Below are 23,370 nucleotides of genomic sequence, written 5' to 3'. Positions count from 1 at the left end.
GCTCTCACCCCTCTGAAGAGGACAAAGCTGAAGGGCTTTGGAAGTGCAAACCCAGAGGCTGTCCTGGGAGAGTCTCATTTCTGCACAGCCAGCCATGGGCTCCATGAGAGTAGCTGGCCTCAGCCAGCAAGGGGCTTTAACTTTACACAGAGCCAAACACAGAGTGGCCAAGAGACCACAGGGGTCACTGAAACCCAGTGCCCACGGGGAAGACTTCCTTGACATCCACTGGATGTGTGGGGCTTCCGAATGACCATGTTAATCCAATTTTGGAGACTCTTAGGAAGTCTGTGGAAAAAGTTCAGGAATCTAGCTGGAAGGAGAAATGATTCTATCTTTATTTTCATTAACCCTAACTTCAAAGGGTAATTGAAAAATATAGTGAATGTTTAGGTTTTTAAAAATATATGAAACACACATTGCTGCAAATTCCCCTCGAGACACTGCCCCTCACTACTCATGCTACTACTCACTTCTCCCCTCTTCTTGCCACTTTCTGAAGCAGTTCTGGAAGTGCTTTTTCCTGAGCATCTTTATAAAGTGTGACAAAAACAGAGAGTGTGGCTGCCAAGTGCCATCCAACAGAAAGGCAAGCTAATAAAAACACGGCATGACCTGCCGTGTTTAGCAGATCTGGATGTGACTTTCAGCTCTTCCCCAAAACCAAACTGGTCATAAAAGCGAAACATTTTGGATTGATCCAGGACACTAAAGTAGGCAGGACAGCACAACTAAAACAGAGGTCTTCCAAGGCTGCTTCAGAAGGTGATGAGGATGACGGGGTAAGCGTGTTCCAAGTGAGGAAGGGGATTCGAGGGGTTTTGTGGCAATGTGTCTGCACCATAATCATGTTTTAATTAAGCATTTGGTTTATTTTTAGGTTGCAGCTTTGAATCGTGAATGTGAGCAGTGACCACGGCTATGTCAGCTTCCCTCACTCCTGTCCCATGGCCATAGACATCTGCTCCAGGCTTCTCAGGAGATCCAAGAGCCTTGTCACCCACAGGGCTCCCCGAAAGCAGTGGATGTGGCCCTCCCAAGTGCATGTCACCTGCTGTGTTGATAGAAGTGCCTGTGTCAACCTGTCACACACTTGTTTCAGTGGGTTCCTTCCTGCACACTTTTCCCTCCACACCCATGTATTCTGCCTTTGTTCTGAAAGACTCTCGAAGAGTCATCCCTGGGCCCCACCCGATAGCCCAAGCCATGCCTGGCACCTTGGTATCCCCAGATCTGGGGTTGGGGAGTCAGGAAGGAGAATAGGATCCTTAAAGAAGACGACACAGAGGGCATGGGGCAAGGGCTGAGCTGAGAAGCTGAGATAAGCTGCAGCCCAGGGCCTCTGCATCCCGACAGGCTTGGAACACAGGGAGTGGAGATTGCCAGAGGCGGAGGCAGCTCAGCCAGCGACCTACCCAGGGGCCTGTGACTCCCCTCTTCCTGGCTCAGCACCCCAAATCCAGTGCTGCCTTACGACCCACATGGTTAAGAGGGATGACGCTGAGTAACAGTGCTCTGGTGGAATTGTGCGTCCACACAGCATGGTCAGCAGCACCTCCAGGAACTAAAACCATCGGACTCATGCCAGACACACGTGGTACCTCAACTGTGGTCAGGATTAATGTCCTGGGATTCAGACTGCCCCTCATTTTATCTATTTTACGAGTGGGCTCTTTGCTTTTCAAATTTGTTGTCAAATTTGCAGTTTTACAAGCATTACATGTCCATTAGCATTGTAGACCCTCGTGGGGCACCAAGGGGCTGCAGACATAGGCGGTCAGCATTGTCTCCCACTCATTATGCTGACTGCACTGGGTAGCGGCCCTTGCAGAGGTCCACTGGGTGCTGCATTAACCAGCAGTTGTCCTGTTCCTTCCACCACAAGTGGCCTCCTGCCGTGTTTGCCCAGGAGACCTGCTCCTCACCCCCGCATCCCTCCTCCATCACAGAGCCCGAAAGGAGGCTGCCCCTCTGCTTGGTGATCACTGCCCTTCCACTCTGCCCTCAGAAAGTGCTGATAGAAACGATTACATAGAGGGAATAACAGCACACCCTCACATCCAGAACTCGTGTGCCACTTATGTTTGACACCTGTCTTGCTTGTCCTATGTCTCCATCTCCAGTGGCTCTTGTCTCCTATGACTCCAATGAATTCTAGACATGAATATAAAGGCAGCTGAACAGCTAGCTAGGCAAGGTGGCGTGGGCCTATAATCCCAGCATTTGGGAGGCTGAGGCAGGAGGATCACTGCGTGTTTGGGGCCTCCTTGAGATACCGTAGTGAGGTCAAGGCCAGCCTGGACTGCATACTGAGATGTACTGAGATGGTGTCTCAAAACAAAACCAAAAGCATACCACAACAAAAGGATATAAAAATGGGGGCTGGGGATTTAGCTCAGCGGCATAAGCGCCTGCCTTGCAAGCAGGCAGTCGTGAGTTCGATCCCCAGTACTGATAAAAATGAAAAAGACCAAAGGGAAAAAAAAAAAAAAAAAGGATATAAAAACAACTAGTCACCAGTTGGTCACCAAAATGGCCCTGCAGTGAACTCTTAAGTAGCATACATTTGATGTCCTCCTTTCTTCTCTTGCAAGCCAGAGGATCAGGCTGCCCCTGTCCAATGTTTCCCAGAAGCAGTGTGTGACAGCAACGGTTGTGGCCTCAGGATGTGCCCTGCAGGAAACACCATGTGGCTGAGTGGCAGGGGGAGGGTGGGGCTCTGGAGGTCCAACAGGCGTGGATGCCACGAAGGCCGCCTTAGGCTGGCCCTGAGATGGGGCTGCACCATCAGCTACCCCTGACCAGGCCGGGCCTGCCTTGAGGTGAGGTCACAGTCCTTTGTTCCCAGCTCTAAAATGCTAGCGGCCAACACAGCAGACCTGGGTGCTTAAGCCAGGTGGCCAGTGTCCCAGTGGCTGAGTGGCCACATCTATCCCATGAACCATGACCATTTCCCTTCCCTGTCTGTCACAATCTTGCTGGAGCAGACTCCCCAAGCCTTCCAAAACCCCAAGCTCTGTTCTTCCTCCTCTACCTGTTTAGTTCTCTGTCAGCCTCAGGCTGAATCACCTAATTAATCATCTTTCCACTGTATTGCATGGTCCTTTGCTGCGTGCATATTAGATTTGCTGCTTCTACGCACTCACAATTCCTTGGTGTGGTGCTATAAGTGGATTCATGTCCTCCAGAAAGATAAGTTGGAATCCTGACCCCGGACCCCAGATGTGACAGTGTTTGGAAACAAGGGTTGGTGCGGGTGTGACTGGTTAGCTCGAGGTCACTTGAAGCAGGGCAGGTCTCTAACTTGATGGGACTTGAGTCCTTTGGAAGAGATAGACACCAAGTTGGAAGATGTCATATAGTGACAAGGACGGAGAGCTAAGATATCCCCTAGAGGCCTAGAGAGGTGGCCCGGGACACCTCAACCTAGGAGTTATGACCCCAGAAATGCAGTGGAACAACTTTCTCTTGCTTTAAGGCTTCGTTTGCAGGACTTCATCATGGTGGCCCTGGCAAGCTGACTGAGTTAGGACTGTGGCTGTCACTGAGCGAAGTGTTGACATTTGGGGTCCTCCCAGCCACTCTGCCTCTGCCATCCCACAGGGGTGCAGCAAGGACTAGTGGTATTTCCCACCTTCTGTCAGGCCCAGATTGCCTGGGCCCTTCCAAGTCTGTGCACTGAGTTGATGAGCAGGTGACCATGCAGCCACTCAGCTGAAACAAAGGTCAGTCCCGTGGGGAAGAAACATCTTCTTGACAAAAGGTGCTGAATGACCTAGCATCCATATGGGAGAGAATGCACAGAAGGTAAAATGGATGGCAGAACCGGACTGGGGGCACACATCTGTAATCCCAGTGAGGATAGGGGAGGAGGAGCATGCATTCTAACCCAGCCTAGGTACTTAGTGACTTAGGCTGACCTTGTCTGAAAAGAAGAAATAAGTCTGGTGCAGTGGCACACTTGTCCTACCCTTCGTGCTACTTTCTGAAGCCATTTCGGAGTCCTCTTTTCTACATGGGAGAAGTGTGCTCAAAATCAAGTGAAAGTATTTCACGGGAGGTTCATGGCAATATATCTCTTGCCCTAACACAGTTTAAAAAATTTAAACATGGGGCTGGAGATTTAGCTCAGCGGCATAAGCACCTGCCTTGGAAGCAGGCAGTCGTGAGTTCGATCCCTGGTACCGATAAAAAGGAAAAAGACCCAAAAAAAAAAAAATTTAAACACATGCTTTGTCTTCTGATCACATCTCCCATGCTTTGCTTAAGAGAGTACAAAACAGAGAAGTCACTCTGAAAACTCTTTGTAGCACCTCAACGTGTTTGTAGAAACTTCATGCTTAGGTATGAACTCTGAAAGCTTCTGTGCACACAAAAACTTGCCCATGAATATTTAGCCCCTCTTCCATGACAACTAAGAGATGAAGGGAACCCAGGCCCCACCAAACAAAGAACAAATAGGACACATGGTGTTCACACCATGGGCTATTGTTACTCAAGCAGGAGGAGGGCTGAGCTGTGTCACAGGCTGGATGAAGCCTGGTGTCATGTTGAGTGAAAGAAGCTGCACAGACAGAAAAGCTCACACATGGAGACTGGCCTAGGAGTGCACACCAGTAATTCCTGCACTCAGGAGACTGAGGCAGGACAGTGTGTTGGAGGCCAGCCGGGTCCACTTAGCAAGACCCTGTTTCAAAATAAAATAAAATGTGCATGCTATGTGAATCCATTCTATAAAATGTGGAGAACAGAGACCTCTGTGGAAATGAAAGCATGCAATGGCTGCAGGAGCTGTGAGGTTGAAGGGACATTAGGGATTAGATGTTAGGGATCAGGAAGAGAGCCATGCAATGGCCCTTGAGGACAGCAAGGACGTGCATGGGCTATAGCAGCACGGCAAGATGTGATGTGACAGGTGTGAAGAGCCAGCCCAAGTGGCTCCATGACATCCAGCAAAGGTGTAGACACAGAGAAGCTCAGAATAATCCAGTGGAGCATGACAGGGAAGAGCCCAAAGCCCAAGGGCTGAGAGTAGGAAGACATCCTTACAGCTGCAGCACTGCTGGGAGTAAGAGACTGGACCTCCTTGGAAACCATGGAGAGTCATTCCCAGCTTTCCTCCTAAACTCCCGTCCAGTACGACCAGCCACTTCTCAGTTTGCTTTGCATTTTTTCCCGATTCACCAACTCCCAGAGAGGGGAGAGGCCCCTGGTCATCCTGATGAAAATGACACCCAGGCTCTGGACTTGGACAGCCCAGAGATCAGCTCTATATCTTTTTGGCCATTATGTGATTAAAAATTAAGCTGCAAATAAAGATTTGGGATAAATACATGCAAGATATATGGTAACTAAAAGGTGAGCTTTTCCACGTGTAGTGATCCTGTATAAATTGGTGAGGAAACGCTGACCACTTATAGGGGAGATGCAAGAAAACTAAGGAAGTGTTACTATGATGGCTTTTTCAAAGGATGAGAAAGAGTGGACATCATGGTGGAACCTCAACATGATTATTCTGGTGTGAGATGGCAAAGCCGACTCCATACGTGATTTCATTACATAACACCAGAAAACGGGAGCTATCAAGCAACAGAACGTGGGGCAGGGATTGCCTGGGAGTGGGGTGAAAAGCGAGGCAATCCATGAGAGAAGAAGAAATCACAGAGGAACAGGGAACTCCGGAGGGGGAAGCACATACTTCTTAGCATGACTTCAGGGCTGATTTTGTATAAACTGAATATTTTAAACATGTGTGCAAATTGTGCCCATGGAGATATTACAGAAGAGTGGAATTATCTAGGCAGAAAGACAAACGGCCAAAATGCATACTTTTTTTTTTTAAAGATAGGGTCTCACTATGTAGCCCAGGCTGGCCTCCACCTCACAGTGATCCTCCTGCCTCAGCTTCCAGAGTGCTGGGAGTACAGGAGTGTGCCACCATGCCTGGCAGGGCAGAGATCTTTATGACATGGCCTGTCCCCTCAAAGCTGCTATTTGAAGTAGAACTGATACTGAGATTCCAGCTTGGCCAAGTGACCTGCAGGACCAAAAGGAGTCCCTGTGTGGGGACCCTTAGGCTGCACACACAGGGTTGGCACCGTGGAAGTTGGCTATGGGGGCAGCAGATGCTACTAGAGGTCACAACTCTGCCAGACCTGCTGGGCTGCTGCCAGGGAGGAAAGGAGCTCATGGCAAGAGCATGGCTAACCTGCCAATGTGGCATAACCTGCCAACCTGGATAATGGAGACATGACAGAATATCAGTCAGAAGCCACATATGTACTGACCCATCACAAAAGAATGGACAAAACTGGGGGCTGGGGATTTAGCTCAGCGGCATAAGCGCCTGCCTTGCAAGCGTGTGGTCATGAGTTCAATCCCAGGTACCAGAAAAAAAAAAAAAAAGAGTAGACAAAACTGCGCCGGTAATGATCTTCAATTGTACTCAGACTTCCCTGCTGAAACTGTCGATTAAGATAGTGCTCAGAGAGAACTGTGGATTCCCATCAGCCTGAAAATGACTTGGAACTAGCATCTCAAATCTCAGATGCCAGGTAACTTGCAGATGGCATGTGTCCAGGTAGCAGCTACTGACCAACTCCTTACCCCAAATGATGCTATCTGGAGGAGATGCGGACCTTTCGTCCTTGCCTCTCTGCTGCCCAGGGACCTGGACCCTTCATGGCTCTGCTGTGTCAGATATATTCACATGCCCAGTGCCATATGAATGGCCACAGCAACTGGTCCCATCGGAAGAGCTGAAGGTCAGGGAAACAGCAAGACTGCAGATGCTCCTGGGGCCAGAGGGGACATTGGGTAGTATCTCTTTGTCCTGATGTGCTGTGCTGGAGCTCACACTTTAAAGGAGATGCTGTAGATGCTTGGAGCCACATGGGCACCATCCTGGGCATGTGCATTCCGTTCTGTGACAGGGCATAAGGCTCCCAGGCTGGGACCCATACTCCACCACCATCCATCCCCAACTACTGCCAAGCCCATGATCATAATTCTTACAGCCCTAGACTCCAAGGGAGCCAAGAAAATCCTCACTGAGAACTGGAAGTGGCCTGGTGCAGACTCACAGATGTGGCACCAGCCTGCAGCTTACACAGCCAAAATGCATGTCCTTGTGGTCTGTGGGCCAGAAGTCAGGATCACATCATCAGGGCCACGCTCTAGCCATGGTGCTCTGGAAAGAGCTGACCATGACCTCTCTCCAGCAGCTGGAGCTCCGGATGGCAGTAACCTCTTACCAACCCAAGCACAGTATCACATCCGGAAGTGCCCCATCTCTGTGTCCAAATTTCCCTGGTTTGTGAGGGCATCTGTCACACTGGATTAGGGCCTGCACTGATGGCTTCATCTGAACATGATTCATAAAAACCCCATGTCCAAATACGGTCACAGTCCAAGGTACTGGACCTAGGACTTCAACTGGCGATCTGGAGGGACCTGATTTAGCCCACAGGCAGGACAAAGCAGAGGTGAGCCAGCAAAAGGCAAAAAGTGAAGAAGTTTATCAAAAAATACAACATTGTATAATCCAGATACACACACCAGGAATGAACAATCCATGGCATCTGTGGCAACCCAAAATCAGCATGTTGCACAGAAATATATGTTCCTGTCTCAAACACCCCAGATTGATCTGCAGAGAGTACGTATGGACAGGGTAGATTTACCTCCTTCTCTCCCCGACAGTTTGCCTTGAGGACCAAGGCAATGGATGAAATATACAGCTCGGGAAAGCTAAGTATTAAACTGTCATTTTGTCAATAAAACGTCATTTCATCAATATAATGCCCGTGTGCCTGAATGTTTCTGCATAATTAATTCTGCTGATGCATTATGGAATGTTATACACAATATTAATCAAAAAGTAGTGTCAATAGTAAGGTAATATATAAACCCAGATATAAGGATTACAAACCTCTTTGAAAGCTGTATTCCCACCGAGACACTTCTCATCTAGAAATATTCGTATTTTTTTTCATAAAACTGCAATTTAAAAAATTAGTCAGTCAAGGAAAAGCAATTAGAGTAATATAGAGAAACCTCCGGGGAAATTAATTTTTTTACAAAACATTGTTTGATAAATTGCACTTAGTGTTTGGAAAGTCCTGGACAGATGAGAACAGCCATGTCCCCAGTGCCCATGGATGATTCCGCCACCTGTGAGATGCGGTTGTCACTCCTGAAAGCCCTCATGTAATCGTTACATTGCACAGCCAGCAGCCAGGAGGGACCGGTGGAGATGTGGGTGTCTTTACAGCCACTGGGGTGTTCTGGAACCTCTGTGACCACCTTCCACAGCCAGGCAGGTGCTGGGAGAGCAGATTATCCTGTCTTCACCACTTCAGCTCTATCCCCTGCCCTGGCCTGTTTCAGGTTTAACTCTTAAGCACACACAGATGCTGTGGGGCGACGGATGCTCACCTGGATCTCAGGCAGCAAGTCCTCTGGGAGCAGCGCAGCAGGTGACAGTCACTACACACCTGGGCTGCCGCCACACACACACACTCTTAGGTCCCAGTGTTGTCTCCTCCTCCTCCTGGGATTGACAAACATTATCTCCACTTTACAGATAAGATAAGGACACTGAAACCACAGGGACTAAGTGACATGCTGAGGTCATACAGTGACCTGGGTGAGAGGGGCCACGACCCCAGCCAGCCAGGCCACAGCCAGGCTTCCAAGTGGCGTGGGCTCTTTTGGAGGTGCATGTTGCAAGTGGGGTGTAGCAGTGGGTTTTCTGAACTTCAGAAACACACTAACTCACATGATCCTGTCCTGGAATGCTTCCACACTGATTTGGCAACCTCTACAAGATTCCTAAATTTCTTTTTTTACTTTTTTTTTTTTTTTTTTTGAGATAGCATCTCACTATAATGCCCAAGCTGGCCCTGAACTCCTGGGCTCAAATGACTACCCTGTCTCATGTTCCAGAGTAGCTGGGAATAGAGGTACTGAACAATCTTGCCTGGCTCAGATTCCTAAAGTTTAAAAAGCCACATTTTATGGAAAAGTATATAGTACAGAGTCGCATTTTTATTCACTACGGTCAGATGAAGTTATTGTTGTGAACTGTTTTACATTTTTCCTTTGATATTTTCAGAGATGACACTTGAATGCATTTTAATATAAAGGTTAATGTTGCATTAATAAAGGTCAGATGGGCACTCGATTGTAGATCACCTGATGGACTCTTTTAAAACCTCTTTAGCTGGCAAGAGAGATATTATTGCCTCTGTATATCATTAAGATGCTCCCGTTTGAAGCAAATAGTCCTTATTAATTTAATTATTAAACCAAATTTGCAATCATTACAATCCCTTTCAAAAGAAAAATTGTATTATCAATATATTTCCCATCAAGTATTCCTAGGAGCTTACAATTGTCTATAGATCTATCCCTGCTCTGAATGAGGTCCTATGTGTTAAATATTTTATCTTCTTCTCTGATACCCCTTATCATCTAAAAATGTTTTATAATAGTTTGGGGAAGGCAAGCCCGGTCTCTTAAATTATAGGCCATCAGTGAAATAGGAGGCTATCTTGATGTACTTAAGTCATGCAATAACTCCTACTTTTCATCTGTGTAACAGGCAAGCAAGCATTGCTCCCCTGTGGCAAGATAAGTGTGAAAGATTCACTAACTAGAAATAAGTACGGCTCCATAGTCACTTAGGACAATGAAAAGGTGACAGGGACGCAGACTGGGAGAATATTAATAAAATGTGTACAGATTGCTCTTTAAATCAATAGATTCCCACAGCAGGGCTCCAGTGCTTGCTGGAGAGGCCACTGGTGGGCTGAGGTGGGGTATGGTGGGCAGTATCCTTTACATCATGGCTGCATTTTAAAAGCTTAAGTTCTCCCCACCCCATGTAGTGGCCTTAACTGGAGTCTTCAGGGTCTCAGCTTGGAACTGGGATTATTTAACCCACTCCCTACAGCTCTGCACAGTTCTCTGTCTGTGTCTATGTCTCTGTCTCTTCTCTGTCTCACTGTGCTGTGGACTAAAAGCTCACTACGTACTGATAATTTTAAAGAAAGCAACGCATTGTGTTAAATACAGTTTGCTATACTAATATAAGGGGGAAGTGGTACAATGCTTAAGAAGCAACCAGCTACATATAGAAAGGTTATATCCACCTAAATCCACTTATTAAAATAGATTCTAGTGAACAACAAAATGCATAGACGGCTACTTCTTATAACATGGCTCTTTACTGAAGAACAAGGAGGCCAGAAGACAAATTCACAGACACCAAATAGAAGTGACAACCAGAAGTCAGCAAATTGTAGTTGTCCCTGTTCTAATAAGTGACCACCTGCTATTTAGAACACACCAGTCCACACTTAGGGACTGTCACAAATCAAGAACGGTGCCCGGTTCTCATCCACAGAGATTGGGTTCTAACTGCTTGAGAACTGACATGACGCTTGGCCTGGTCTCTGAGGTCCTGTCTGTCTTCTCTCCCCACCACTTGCAGAATGAAGGACCACAGTGACAGCAAACCTGCCTGTGTCTGTGAGACCAGGCAGGGCGCATTCAGGGCAGTGTGGCTGCAGACTGCCTGTGTCTATCAGAGCCTGAAAACTCCCCCACTTCCTCCAGACACATTCCTGGTACAGAGCAAGGAACATGACTTTCAGGACTCTGTAGGAAATCATGAAAGGCAGCCGATTATGCCTGACACAGAGCAAACCAGGCCTCCAGCAGGATGAGCCTTCTTTCTTATTCTACAGAAGCCAGAAAATCCAAAGAGTGAGCGTCTGCAGAGATGTGCTGGACTGTGTAGTACTCTACAGCTTCCAAGTAGTCCTTGGATTTCATCTACATGCTGACCACCGAAAGCCAAAGAGCAGACAGCCAGCCATTAGCCCCAGACCGGCACCTTCACTGGCTCCCTAGTGAACCCCCAACTCTAGGTGTCTGGGTCCAGTGGCTTTGGGAAAAGCAAGGTCGAGCTGGGTTGATTTAGTGCATTATTAGCTGTTTATACAGTACTGAAGCGGCATATGACGTATGAAAAATGACTTTCCGATCCTAGGGAATAAATCAGGGCTAGCAAGTGATTCCACTTAATACTTAGCTTTAGCCAGTAAAATATTACACCTGCTATTACTCAGGGCAAACACAGCCCCTTCCATTTGTTTATTGAGGCAACCATTTATTTGAGGACATTTAATTGCAATAGTGAAGCCTGACTTGGGGTTAATCCCAGTTTATCGATGCAATTAAAAGCAGTGTGTGCTGGGTCTCATATTTATTATCTCAAGGTAGAATGTTGACACGGCCCGGTGTCATGCTGGGTGTGCTCAAGGGTATCCGAGCTGTGCAAGGTGTAAGGTGGGGTGGCCACAGGCAAACAGCAAACAGGCTGCGTTCTGTGACAGCGTTTGCATAATCTAACTGGGGAAAGGCTTCTAATTTGATTTTACTTGGAGCAATATGAGTTCAAATTGTTCTATAGCTCCAGCACTGTTTGATTTCTTGTCAATGATTCTTGTCAATGATTCATGGTATTTTAATGCTCACCAGGCAAACACAAAAGCTTCTCATGGCACATTCGGCAGCATTCCACAATTGCCTTGGCCTGAATTCCACCCCCTGTTCCTTCCTCAGCTGCTAGATCCTTGCTTCCTAAACTGCAGGCTTCCTAAGCTCAGGTCTAAGTCACCTGCTGGGCATCCACCCTGTCTCAGCTCAGCAGTCCTGGCCTCTTACCTGCTCGGCTGAATGGTCTGAGCGGGGCATGGATCAGTCTGCAGCCATCCTGTCCCAGCTCCACGATGAGACACGAGCAGAGATGGTGACTGCAAAGGTCATATAGATTACTCTCTTTTAGGAAACGCCTCCCAGCTCATTTCACCAGAATTACATGGACTCCAAAGCCAAATACAAATACTAAAGGAGAGAAAAGTCCTCAGGAAAATGCTGGAAAACTGAACTCAAGAACACATGAAAAGGATCATTCACCCACCATCCATGGGATGCAAAGGTAGCTTAACAAATTGATAGTGTGATATGCAACTTCAAAGGAAAAAAGGACAAAAAATACCCTGTATTATCATCTCATTAGAGACATAAAGATATTTGACACAATTTGGCATCCTCTTTTGATAAAAACACGTATCATACAAAGTTTACAAGGACTATGCCTCAAAATGGAAATAGCTGTATCTGACAGATTCCACACTAGCATCATCGATCAGTGACTAAAGCTTTTCCTCAAAGCTCAAGAAGACAAGGACATCTGTCCTCTCTCCCATCAAGCATGGTCCTGGAGGCTCTAGCCAGGGCTATTGGATGAAAGAAAGCTTTCCAAATTGGAGACAAAGAAATAAAACTTTCTGTTCACAAATGACATGATTTTAAATAAAGGTAACTCTAAAGAGTCTACCCTTCTCTCCTTCCCTCCCGTCCCCTCTCCTCCCCTTCCCCCTCCCCCCCCCCAAAAAAAAGAGTCCACCAAAAAATGTTATAACTAATAAGAAATTCAATGTAGTGACAGGCTATAAAACCAACATAAAAAAGCAGCGTTTCCATACACTAATGGTGAATTGTCTTGAAAAGGAAATTGTGAAATAATCTCACACTAACAGTAAAGAGAGTAAAATACTTGAGTACAAATTTAAACAAGAAATTGAAAAATATGTGTATTAAAAACTGTAAAGCATTGATTAGAGAAATTGAAGACTACAAATAAATGGAAAAGTATTCCCAAGTTTACAAGTCAGAAAAATTAATATTGTTAAAATGTTCTTACTATCCAAACAGATCTATAGATTCAACACAATCCCTGTCAAATTCCAGTGCACTTTTCACAGAAGTAGGAAAAAAAATCCTAAGATTCATATGGAACTACAACAGACTCCCAAAGAGCCAAAATCATTTTGAGAAAAAACAAAGGACCCAAGCAGCTTCCCACAGCAGACAAGCAAACCTATCACAGGTCCTCGGAAAGGTGCCTGCCCACAGCAAGAAGCTCCCACCTCACACCCAGGGGAGGGTTGTTACCCAAACGACCAGAGGCAGGAGCCGACAGCATGTGAAGCACGGACTGGGGGTGCACTGTCGGCGAGTGTGTAAACCAGCACAGCCATTACCAGAAAACATTAAAAAAAATTTAAAATGGAGTCACAAACGGTCCACCAACTCCCCCACACACGAGGGGCGGGGGATGGAGTCAGGTGTCTGCATTCCAGCGTTTACTGCAATGTTATTCAAAGCAGCCCTGCAGTGGACAGATCTTAAGTGCTCCCCATGGGTGAACAGAAAGAAAATATGATATATGCATCAAGAGACTGTCAGCCATGGAAAGGAAGAGCATGACACAAGTGACAGCAGGCTGATGAGCTTGCTTGGGATACTCGTTTCACAATGCAGGCCAGTGAATTACTGCATTTTCACCTTCCATGTATACGATTCTGATTCTTTTTGTCAATTACACTTGAACAAATCTGGTAAAAACCTAAACTCGCTCTTCTTCTCCTTTGGTTATGGTTTTCATTTTTCTGTTTATATTTCTATAGCCTTTATTTTGGCTTTGAAGTTTCTAGCTCTGACTGTGTCTGCATTTAACATTTGCCTGCCAATAGTGGAGACCATCTCCCCACTAAATTCTGCTACCTTCATACAGGAAATGCCACAGCAGAACAACTTGTGGTCTCTGGTCTCCTCCTGTGACCTCCTTCCCCAACAGCATACAGCTGGCACCACCTGCTCCATCCCCACAAGCAGTCACTGGCTTGTAGTGTCCTTGGCCATCTCCCTGCTGCCTTGTCCCAGACAGACAGGCTTCTGGGTGACAGAGCCCTGCCTGGACAGGACGTGGAGCTCCAGCTGGGGGTCAGAGAAGATGGGGCTGCAATTCTGTCTCTGCCAGTTGCTGGATGTGCGATCTGGGGGAAAATCAATCAACACTCTGTGTCCTCATCTGTAAAATGAGAGCCAGGACATATAAAGCAACTGCACTGGGTTCTCAGTCAACTTAACCCACCCTTTTCTCCACTGAGTTTTGCTGTTTTAGATTGGGAAAAAAGATTTTTGTTTTTGGTTCTGAGGATCGAACTCACGACTTCATACTTGCCAGGTAGGCACTTGTGCCACGGAAATAAATCCCCTGCCAGTTTCTGCTGTTTTAAAAGTCACAGATAAAAGGGGATCCCTTGTACTTGAGTATCCAGTCCCCTACGTAATAACTCTTCAGGATGGCAAAGCACATTTTCATAGGTGATGAAACTGAGGCCCAAGGAAATTAAACAAATTGCCAAGAGGATCAGTGATACATCCAGGGCTGGAACCAGGACCATCATCCTGCTGTCCGGTGATGCAAGGAATAAGGTCCTGGTGCTGCTGCTTAGCATTCAGTGCTGTCTTCCTTCTCCTGCATTCATTGGAGAAAAAAATCTCAGATGCATTCAATGCCATGCAACTCCAGGTTCAAGGCTGGTTTTCTCAAGGTGCGGCTTCCTCCCCATTCCTGTCCTTCCTCAAAGCCTTGGATGGAGGCTTCTCTCCTAGTTCACACCTGAGTCCTTCCCCTCCTCCACAAGCCACTGTTAGCCTCTGGTACCAAGCTGCCTTAGTGAGCACTTGCTGTTTGCATCATGGGAAGCACCATGCCTTATGCACAGCAGGTGTGGGGAGGTGGCAGGAGTTAGAATGGCAGGGGTCGGGGTTCAGGGTAACCTCAGTGCACCCTCTTAGCTTGGCAGGTCTGCTTTGAGGACCAACCTGAGCCACCAATCCGATGCCACTTAGAAAGGCCCTTCTTCTGCCTCTAGTTTCCAGGGGCCACCCCCATGCTAGGGGCTGTGCAGATGTCTGCAGATCTCCATCAGCCCTGCTGTCTGATCGCCAAGGATGTCCCGTTCCACTATCAAGGGACAGACACAGCTGTCAGCTAGAAAGTGGAGAGGGCCTGCCCTCTACATATCACCAGAGGAGTTTACCTGGGCTGCCCAGCATGGGGATTCCTGAGATGCCTGTGCCCCTGTCCCTCTGGTGGCTGCCTCCTCCCTACACCTCAGCAGGAAAGGACTGCCAGGCCCAAGGACCTGACATTTGCATTTTCTGTCCTAGGACACTGTCTTCAAGACACCAACCTGAGCTGAGCTGTGGAGCGGTGGGGAGGTCGTCTGATTCTGTCTCCCAGCCCAAGGAGGGCCACAGAGACCCTGGACAAGAGCAGGGAGCAGGGCAGGCGGCTGTGGCTCCAGATCTGTGGGTGGTGGAGCCCACACCCCTAGACCAGGACCTGGGTGAGTATCAGGGCATTGCCCAGGGATCCTCGTGTACCCTGGGCCTGAAGAAAGGCAGAGTCTTCCCTTCCCAAGCAGCTGGGGCCTCAGTCACCTCACAGGGTGGCGCAGTTGGCTGGAGAGTGCAGAGTCTGCGGCAAAGGTGCCGGCCCAGGCCAGGGACACTTATTTAGAAAGTGACCTAAGGCTAGGGTGGTGGAACCAACCGGGAGGGTGGGGCAGGCACTACCCTCTGTTCCTCTGCCGGCCAACCATCCAGTCAGGGCTGGAACCAGGCTGCGACAAAGCCCGGAAGATGCCACCCACCTGTTGGGGTGGTGTCAAGCCCCCGGCCAGATGTTGAAACAAACTGATTCCTACAGTTTTGCCGGCATAAAACTGTAGGCGCCTGGCCCCTATATTCAAACTGAAACGGACTCGGACTCGAGGCGCTTAAAATATTGCAACGTCGATAGGACTAATTAATTGGAAATAAGAAACGAAAGAATACAATTAAACGAGAAGAGAATCATTTTCTAATTTAATAGAGGGACATTTATAAAGATCACAAGCTAAAAGGCATCGAATGATTCTATCGACATTGTATTAAATCAGCGCCAGCCGTGGGCAGGAGGACCCCGAGAGGATCCCAGCGTCCTAGTCCCGCTGGCCCGCCGCCTCCTGCTGCAGCCTCCCTGGCCCTGTCCTGCCAGATAGGACGGGGTCTGCACAGTCCAGTCCCCAGTCCGCAGATTGGGAGCGTCTTGCTTCTTGAGTCCCAGGGCACAGATATATTACAACCAAATTACTAATTGCAAAATGAAATTGTCAATAAAGCTTCCCCCTTGCGTATACAATATCCTTAAATATTAAGATATTTTATTAGACCCATTTCCTAACAATAATTTATTGCAATAAAACAGACACTGCAGGTCCCCTGAAATTGTCTTTTCATAATGAATAAATTCAAGTGTGCTAATTAATATATAAACTAGCCCGATTTGTCAAGTTGATTTGTATTTTAGTTAATTGTGAAAGTAATTACCACATGGTCAAATTAACAGCTTTCTGGAAATGACCAAGCCTGAGGTTTTATTTCCTTCCTGGGTGAAGAAAATTCATTTTTCCAAGCTCTTGATGTGATGAATAAAAGTCATAAATCTGGGTGATTGGTGCAGGCAGAGTCTAAATGGCTTCATATTTCATTTTAGGTTTAATAGAAATATTCATGCTCTGTTTTAATGAAATTAAATTGAAGGGGGATGGGGCTCTGAGGCAGCGGGTGGGTGGCCAGGCCCTTAAAGGGACCGTGCAGATTTTCCTCCCGCCCAGGCCCAGGTGCCTAGGTCACCATCTGTGACTGACCTGCTCCCTCCCTCAGCTGAGACCAGGTACATGAGGGTGCTTCCGGGCCTCTCACCTGGAGTGCAGATGGAGACCCACATGGAACCCAGGTCAGATAGACTGTCTTGGCTCCTCACACCTGTGTCATGCCCTTGAGGGGTACCCCCAGCAGTCAGGATGGTCCTGGGTGGTCCTGGGTAGGGGTATAGGGATGGCCTGTGTTCTGTGGGTGCTCCAGTCTCACTGCCATGGCCCCTCAGCCTCAGGGCCCTGGAACCTCTTGAGGACCGAGGAGGGCTGTGAGACCTCGATGTTGCCCCTCAGACCCTTGAACCCTCCCCTGCTCTCTTTCTTCCCAAGGACTGCAAAGTCCCCAGGCCCAGCATCCCCCTCCCCAGAACAATGCAACCAGGTGACCCCAGCCAGATCAGGCACAGAGGCCATGGGGGGTGGGGGAGTCTGAGACAGGAAAGCGCCCTAGACTCAGCCATGCTGCATCCTCACTGTGTCAAGTACCTGAGTTTAGGGGCCCCCGATGTTGTGCCGCTGGGGCCAGCATGGACCTGGCCAGCCAGGCCCCTTAATGGAGCTGATCTGTGACTTGTTGATTTCCCCTGAGCAAATCAGGGTTTGATGCAGTTCAGCAGGAGTGGTGAGCTGATGAATTGACAAAAACTAATCAGCTTTATTGGGAAACAGGTTAAGGGCACAGGCGAGCCGGTCACCCCCAGCCTGACCCCCGCGTCCATTAGCCAAGCAGCTGATTGGAGTAGGGAGGCCTCTCGCTGTGTGCTCTGAAATTGCTTTCATAAACTAACCATTATTAGCAGTCAATGTGGGCAGCTAATTTAGAGAAGACATCCCAGCACATCACGTCTGTCATCCAGGTTTATGTATCATTATCTCATTTACAGAATGTCGCAGTGTAATATGTGTTTTTGGCAATAGGCTTGGACCCATGTGGGGCTCTTTTTAGTGACACAGCAGGGACCCCCTCGAGTAGCCACCTGGTACTCTTCTCTTCACTTCTGTGGGGCCTGGGATCACACGGATCAGAGATCTGGAGCCCCTTGCACACACACACTTACATACATGTATCAAACTCTTGTGGGCACACACAAATGTACATACACCCACCCACACATGATATGGGCTCCCAGCAATCTGCACCCCCTGTCTTGACCCAAGGGAAAGGTGCCCTCCAACCTGGGAGCTAGGAGTGAGTTCTGATTCCTGCTGGCACCCACTTTCCCCAAGTGTGGCCTTGAGGTGCATAAACTGCTCTCACCACCCCCTCCGAAGTCTGAGGAGCCCCGGCTGCCCCATCATGCACCCACCGGGGATGGCCCATTCCATCCCAGCAGCACTGGCAGCCTGACCTTCCAGCCCTCCGGCAGGTTGTGCGCTCCTCCTGCTGGGGCTCCAGCACAAATGCGCCCAGAGAAGGCCACCTGTTCGGTGGGTAATTATTTTAATGTGAGGGGCTCAGAGTCACAGACGGTGGCTTGACTACAAGGGCCCCCAGCCTTTCAAAGGAATTTCCCAGATGGGCAGGGGAGGAGACTAGGGCGGGTCACCAGGGGCCCTTTAACGAGTTCATTAGCCAAATGATCTCCCACAGCCCAGGGCAGGAAAAGTGCAAGAGGGGAGGAGAGCTGGGCGGTCCTTCCCCTTGAGCTGGGTCTCTGCGGGAGCTGGGAAAGAAAAGGCTCCCCTTGTGCAAGCGGGGTGCGGCTGGCAGCAATGTCCCACCAGTATGAGCCTCAGTCTCAGCCACTCTGGAGAAAGTGGTTAGTATCTCAAAAGGAGGCGAGAGTAATGTGGCATCTCAGGCTTCATCCAGGAGGCAGCTCCTGGCCAGGGCTCCAGGACTAAAGTGGAGCCTGTGGGTTCTCAGCTGCTGGGGCTTCTCTAAATGGGGCTTCTCTAAGTGCGCTGCCGCTTTGTCACAGGTAGGTGTGTGAGGGGAACCAGAGGAAATCTCCAGAGAAGGACTGTCAAACACCGGAGTGCGGTACATCCCAGCTGGCTCAGGAGGGGTTAGAGTCCTTCTTAAACGTGTCCACCTCCAGCACTGGCTGTGACCCTGGCTTCCTAGGCCACCCACTCTCAGGTAACTCCTGCCCACCGGTTCCAGGGGTAGTGGGCAGAGGGCCCTTGATGAGACCAGCTCCCTTCTGCCCGGCACTGCACAGCACAGCACAGCACAGCACAGCACAATCCCAAGTGGAACAGAGGTGGTACGGGGAGCAAGGGCAGAGCAGCTGCATAGGAAAGAAAAGGTGCCCACTCCTGTGGGCAGGAGTCCCCTCCTGGGGTCCCAAGGCTTTGGCCACAGACACCTTGTGCCCAGTGGGCACAAGGGGCACAAGTGGGCGCTGTGGCCCTCCAGGGTCTCTCTCCCACTGGTTCTCCTCCCTCCCTTCCTCTCTGCCGCCAGCAGCCTCGGCTTCTGCCATCTCAGCAACTCCTAAATAGACCAATTACCCGGGACTTCCTGCCATTATCTAACAAGGATTTGGACATTAATGCTTACTATTCTGCCGTAATTTCAAGTCAGAATGCACTAAAAAATTCACTCACTGAAGCATTAAAATGTTCCTGGACAACATCTGCCTTTGTGTATTTGTGCTTCTTCCCTGTATATTTCACCCCTTCTGCCTTTGGGTCCTACTCAGTCCAGGAGTGTGGTAGCCCGTGGTGCCCTGTTTGTCAGTGTATGTTTGACCTGGGTGGCAGAGGGGTCCTGCAGTGTGACCACCTCCTCCTCCTGCCTGGGCGGGTTAGGCAGATGGGTGGGTTAGAGGCGAGCACATTATGCTACTGGACAATTCCAAAGAGCCTTTGCAAACCAAGTCTTCAATTACTCAACACATCTTCTTATGCAGGAGCTGCAGGAGCTGAGAGCTGGGTACCACTGTTTTGGCCTTCAAACGCAAGCACCTGCTTGCAGGGCTCACCAGCAAGTGGCCAGGTGCTGGTGCTCTTTGGAGGGACAGCAAGCATGATGCCACATGATGCTCACCATGTGAACACCTGCTGTCCACTCTGTCCTGAGCCTTATGACCCTATGATGAAATGAATTAAAACCTTGCAACAAAACCACAGCTTCCAAGCAGTCTTTCTTTTCTGCTGACAGTATGGTTCTCCAATAGTGCTCAGGTGACCCCCACCCCCATTTTTTCTGTTCCAGGCCCAAAACTTCGAATCTGTGCCACAGAAGCCAAGAACACTTGGGTCAAGAGGAGCAGGCAGGGGAGCTGGAAGCTGCCCATGCTCAGGGTGGCCTTAAGCAGATAGCTAGATGCTTGCAGAAATTTCCCAGAGGCGGAGACCCAGGAGCTACTGGGCTGGACACATTTGTCTGCAGCAAATGTGTCTCCCTAAACTTTCCCAGGCCCAATGGTCTAGCTGCTTGCAGTGACAACATAGGGCCCAACATAGGTGTCCCCAGAAAGGTAAGGTCAGGGATGAGGGCTACAGGAAAGCCACCTGTGCAGAGAGAAGCATGGGAAAGGCCAGAGCTGTGGCAGACACCCTTGAGTGGGGGTGGGGGATTGCAGGTCCTGAGTCTGCTCCCAGACCCCTTTAAAGGCTGCCTCTAGAGGTCCAGGGGGAGATCACAGATCAAAGCATGGCACTAAGAACTTGGTGCCTTTGGTCCCTGGCTCTGCAGAGCTGAGGTGAGTGGTGAGAACTGATAGATCTTCTGCCACAGCTCACCCTCCAGTGACCCCAGCTGTGGCTGCTCCCCCATGCACTTCAGCACAGCTAAGGAGGCTGGAGGGAGTCTATCATGGGGTGGGTCTAGCACTCACCTCCTCTTCCTGCTCCACTGCTTTTCCAACAAGTCCCACTGCCACTCAGTCCTGTGTCCCAGCCTCTAGTCTGGTCAGTCACACAAAACCCCAGCCAGTCTTCCTGGAGGGAGGAAGCCTCTCAAGTGCTGACACTGGAAAGTGAGTTATATCCAGGGAGATACACAGGACAAACCCTCTTCTCAGGAGGCCCTGGATTTCAGGTCTTCAGCAAGGGGAAGGTGGCAGGTGCGCAGAGGGACCAAGGAGAGCCACCCTCTTCCCTGGGTTCAGCCTTGCAGAGGCTCTCCTGGTGCCTTACATGTTTCACTGCAGGGAAGAGTGGCAAGGGACCTCCTACCTCCCAACTCTACTATGCGAATATCTAGGCTTTTGTTCCAAATCCTTGAGGTTGTCTCAACTTCATGCCTAAATCCAGAAGTGAACAGCCATGGATTTACTGCCGATTTGATTTTTCTTTTGCAACTATTTGTATAAACCATGAAGCTCTCACCCAAGGAGCAGCAGGAGGCACGGCTACAGGCCAGTTATTTGGTGACCTGACCCCCCACCGCCTACCTAAGAAAGAAACTTTGAGTTAGGTGAGAGGGTGGCAAGGGACACTAGGTCTTCTGTCTCCATGGGGAGCCAACTCACCAAGGGAGCCCCATCCCAGCAAGGCTGGGTGCAGCAGGTAGGGCTGGCTGGAAGAGACCTAGAATGCCAGCTTCACACCTGTAAACCACATAAAAGATCAGAAACTTCCAGAGGTCCCTCTCCAGCTGCCTCCCAGCACAATCCAGAAAGCCCTCCACTTAGAATTCTGAGCCTCAAACACAGGCACTTCAGGACCTTGTCTGATCCAGTCTGTCTGGCTTCTACTTTTCCAAGGAGAGGCCTGAACTCTGACATCAGGGGTCACAAGCAGGCCCTGACCCTGCAGCAGAGGCCCCACAGTATGGCTCAGGTCAAAGCTGGGGTTCCCACGGAGCTCTTTCTCCCAGTGGCACTCCCCAAGGACCTGGCAGTAGGTGCAGGGCTGAGCCATTTGGGAGCACAGTTCTGCAGAAGAGCCCTGTGGAGTCTGAACGCCCCCCCCACACACACACACCAGGAGCCCTGGTTTTAGGTCTGACAGGTGGGAGAGCAAGTTCCGGGTCCATCTCAGGAACATCTCGGGAGCAGTCTTTGCATCTACTCCCTTTTTCCCTCTTGGGCACCTGTCCCCAGGGTGAGGTGAAGAGGGTGCATCCTGAAGGAGGTGGGGCCTGGGCTGCCCCCTGCCCAGGGGGAGTGGTAACAGTCTCTGGCTTCCTGTCCAGAAGGGCAACCCAGAATTTCAGCCTCCTCTGCCAGGGGGGTGGATAAGGCTGGCAGTTAGATTTGTCCTAACCCATCTGAGACTTTCCTGTCCTTGAGGCCAAATCTCAGTCTACGAGCCTGGCGAGCCTGGTGTGGTGGCTCACGCCTGTAATCCCCAGCACTCGGAAGGCTGAGGCAGGAAGATCGTTGTGAGTTCCATTGTGAGTTCGAGACCAGCCTGGGCTACAAAGTGAGCTCAAGGCCAGTGTGAACTGCAAAGGGAGACCCTGTCTCAAAAAAGACAAATAAATAAATAAATAAACAAGTCTACGGAAGCCTGAATCCTAGAAGACAAAGATGACAAAAAATTCTTTTTGTGTCACAGTGGCAATCAAGGATGATGATTGTAGGTGTGTACACCTGTGATCTCAAGACTTAGGAGGCTGAGGCAGGGGAATCCTTGATACTTCGAGACCAACTTGGACTACACAGTATCAAATGACAGTAAACAAGAAACAAAAAAGAAAAGAAAGCATATGGCACAGAGGAAGGGTTGAGGACATACAGTGTCCCCACCCTTCAGAGGCAGACTAAAAAGAAACGCCCTTCTTGACAGCAAAGCCCGGGAACCGCCTCTCACCCTGCACCCGGCTCTCAGGCCTGTGGCGCTAAGGTTTCCCCTACAAGGTCTTCCCTTGTCCCGCCGACAGCCCATCCTTCTGGCCCCCTCACCTGCACAGGAAGCCCGCTTCCCACCGCTTCCCACTTGGGACGATCACTCTAATAGAGTTGTTGACACAGCGTGGTGCTGCTGGTGGCTGCTCTCCTTTCCGACCTGCCTGTGGTTTCTTTCGGCTTCGAGCAACCCTTGGAAGTGATCATACTGTAAATATTTGATGGGAGTGAAGGGGTCTGGATTCTCTTCCACTGCCGTGCCCAGCCCTTGGAAGCCCTTTCCTCCTAATTCCCCAGGCTGCTGGTCGCCAAGGAGCCTTCCTCTACCGCCCCCCGTTGAAGTTGGTGGGCCGCCTCCTACTGCTCACTGGCCACCTCCACAGGGAGGTCCCCAGGACCAGCTTGGTGGCACAGGGGCCAAGTCTCCGAGCTGGATCGAGTACTACGTCTCCGAGTGCACAGCCTCTGAGCTCCTTCTCTTGATCGGAGGCCAGGAGAGAAGTTCCCCGAGATAATCCGTGGACGCCAAGGTCCCACGCACATTCACACACGCACACACACACGCACGAGGCACACAGGGTTTTTCAGACAGGTACGCAGGCTTAATTTTTAAAGGCTGGCGACAAAGAGAGTGCCCGGGTGAGCCCTGGAGATCTAGGAGCTCGAGGCCTGGACTGCCCGGCTCACTGAAATACTCGTGGACAAACTCGGAGGCCCCTGCCCTGAGGGTGGTAGACAGAGCCCTCCTGCATGTCGGGAGCTGGACTCCAGTGTGCAGGCGCCGGCTGAGTCTCTCCACCCGGGCCCCTGACCCTAAGTTGCGGGCTCGCAGCGCGCGCCGGCGTTTAGGACCTGGCGGCGTAGGGGTGGGGCAGCGGGCGCGACGGTGACAGGTGCGGCGCTCGGCCAATCGCTGGCCCCGCGCCCCTCCCGCGCCCCCGCCGCGCGCGCCAATCCGCGGCCTTGCTTCGCTTCAAGTGCGCAGAGGGGCGCGGGTCTGA

General features: G+C 49.8%; 1 long non-coding RNA gene across 1 annotated transcript; it reads left to right on the top strand.

Moving 5' to 3' along the window:
• The first annotated feature begins 17,285 nt into the window (after positions 1 to 17,285).
• Positions 17,286 to 19,817, top strand: LOC134476267 (uncharacterized). Its single transcript, XR_010047849.1, has 3 exons — positions 17,286 to 18,385; positions 18,548 to 18,708; positions 19,484 to 19,817. It is a non-coding gene; the product is annotated as an uncharacterized LOC134476267 (long non-coding RNA).
• Positions 19,818 to 23,370: the final 3,553 nt, after the last annotated feature.

Source organism: Cavia porcellus, unplaced genomic scaffold, assembly GCF_034190915.1.
Source record: "Cavia porcellus strain 051 isolate PalLab524CR breed Dunkin Hartley unplaced genomic scaffold, mCavPor4.1 scaffold_6, whole genome shotgun sequence".
Taxonomy (NCBI): domain Eukaryota; kingdom Metazoa; phylum Chordata; class Mammalia; order Rodentia; family Caviidae; genus Cavia; species Cavia porcellus.
Note: the sequence above shows the minus strand (reverse complement) of the source record. Positions and strands in the feature narration are given on the sequence as shown.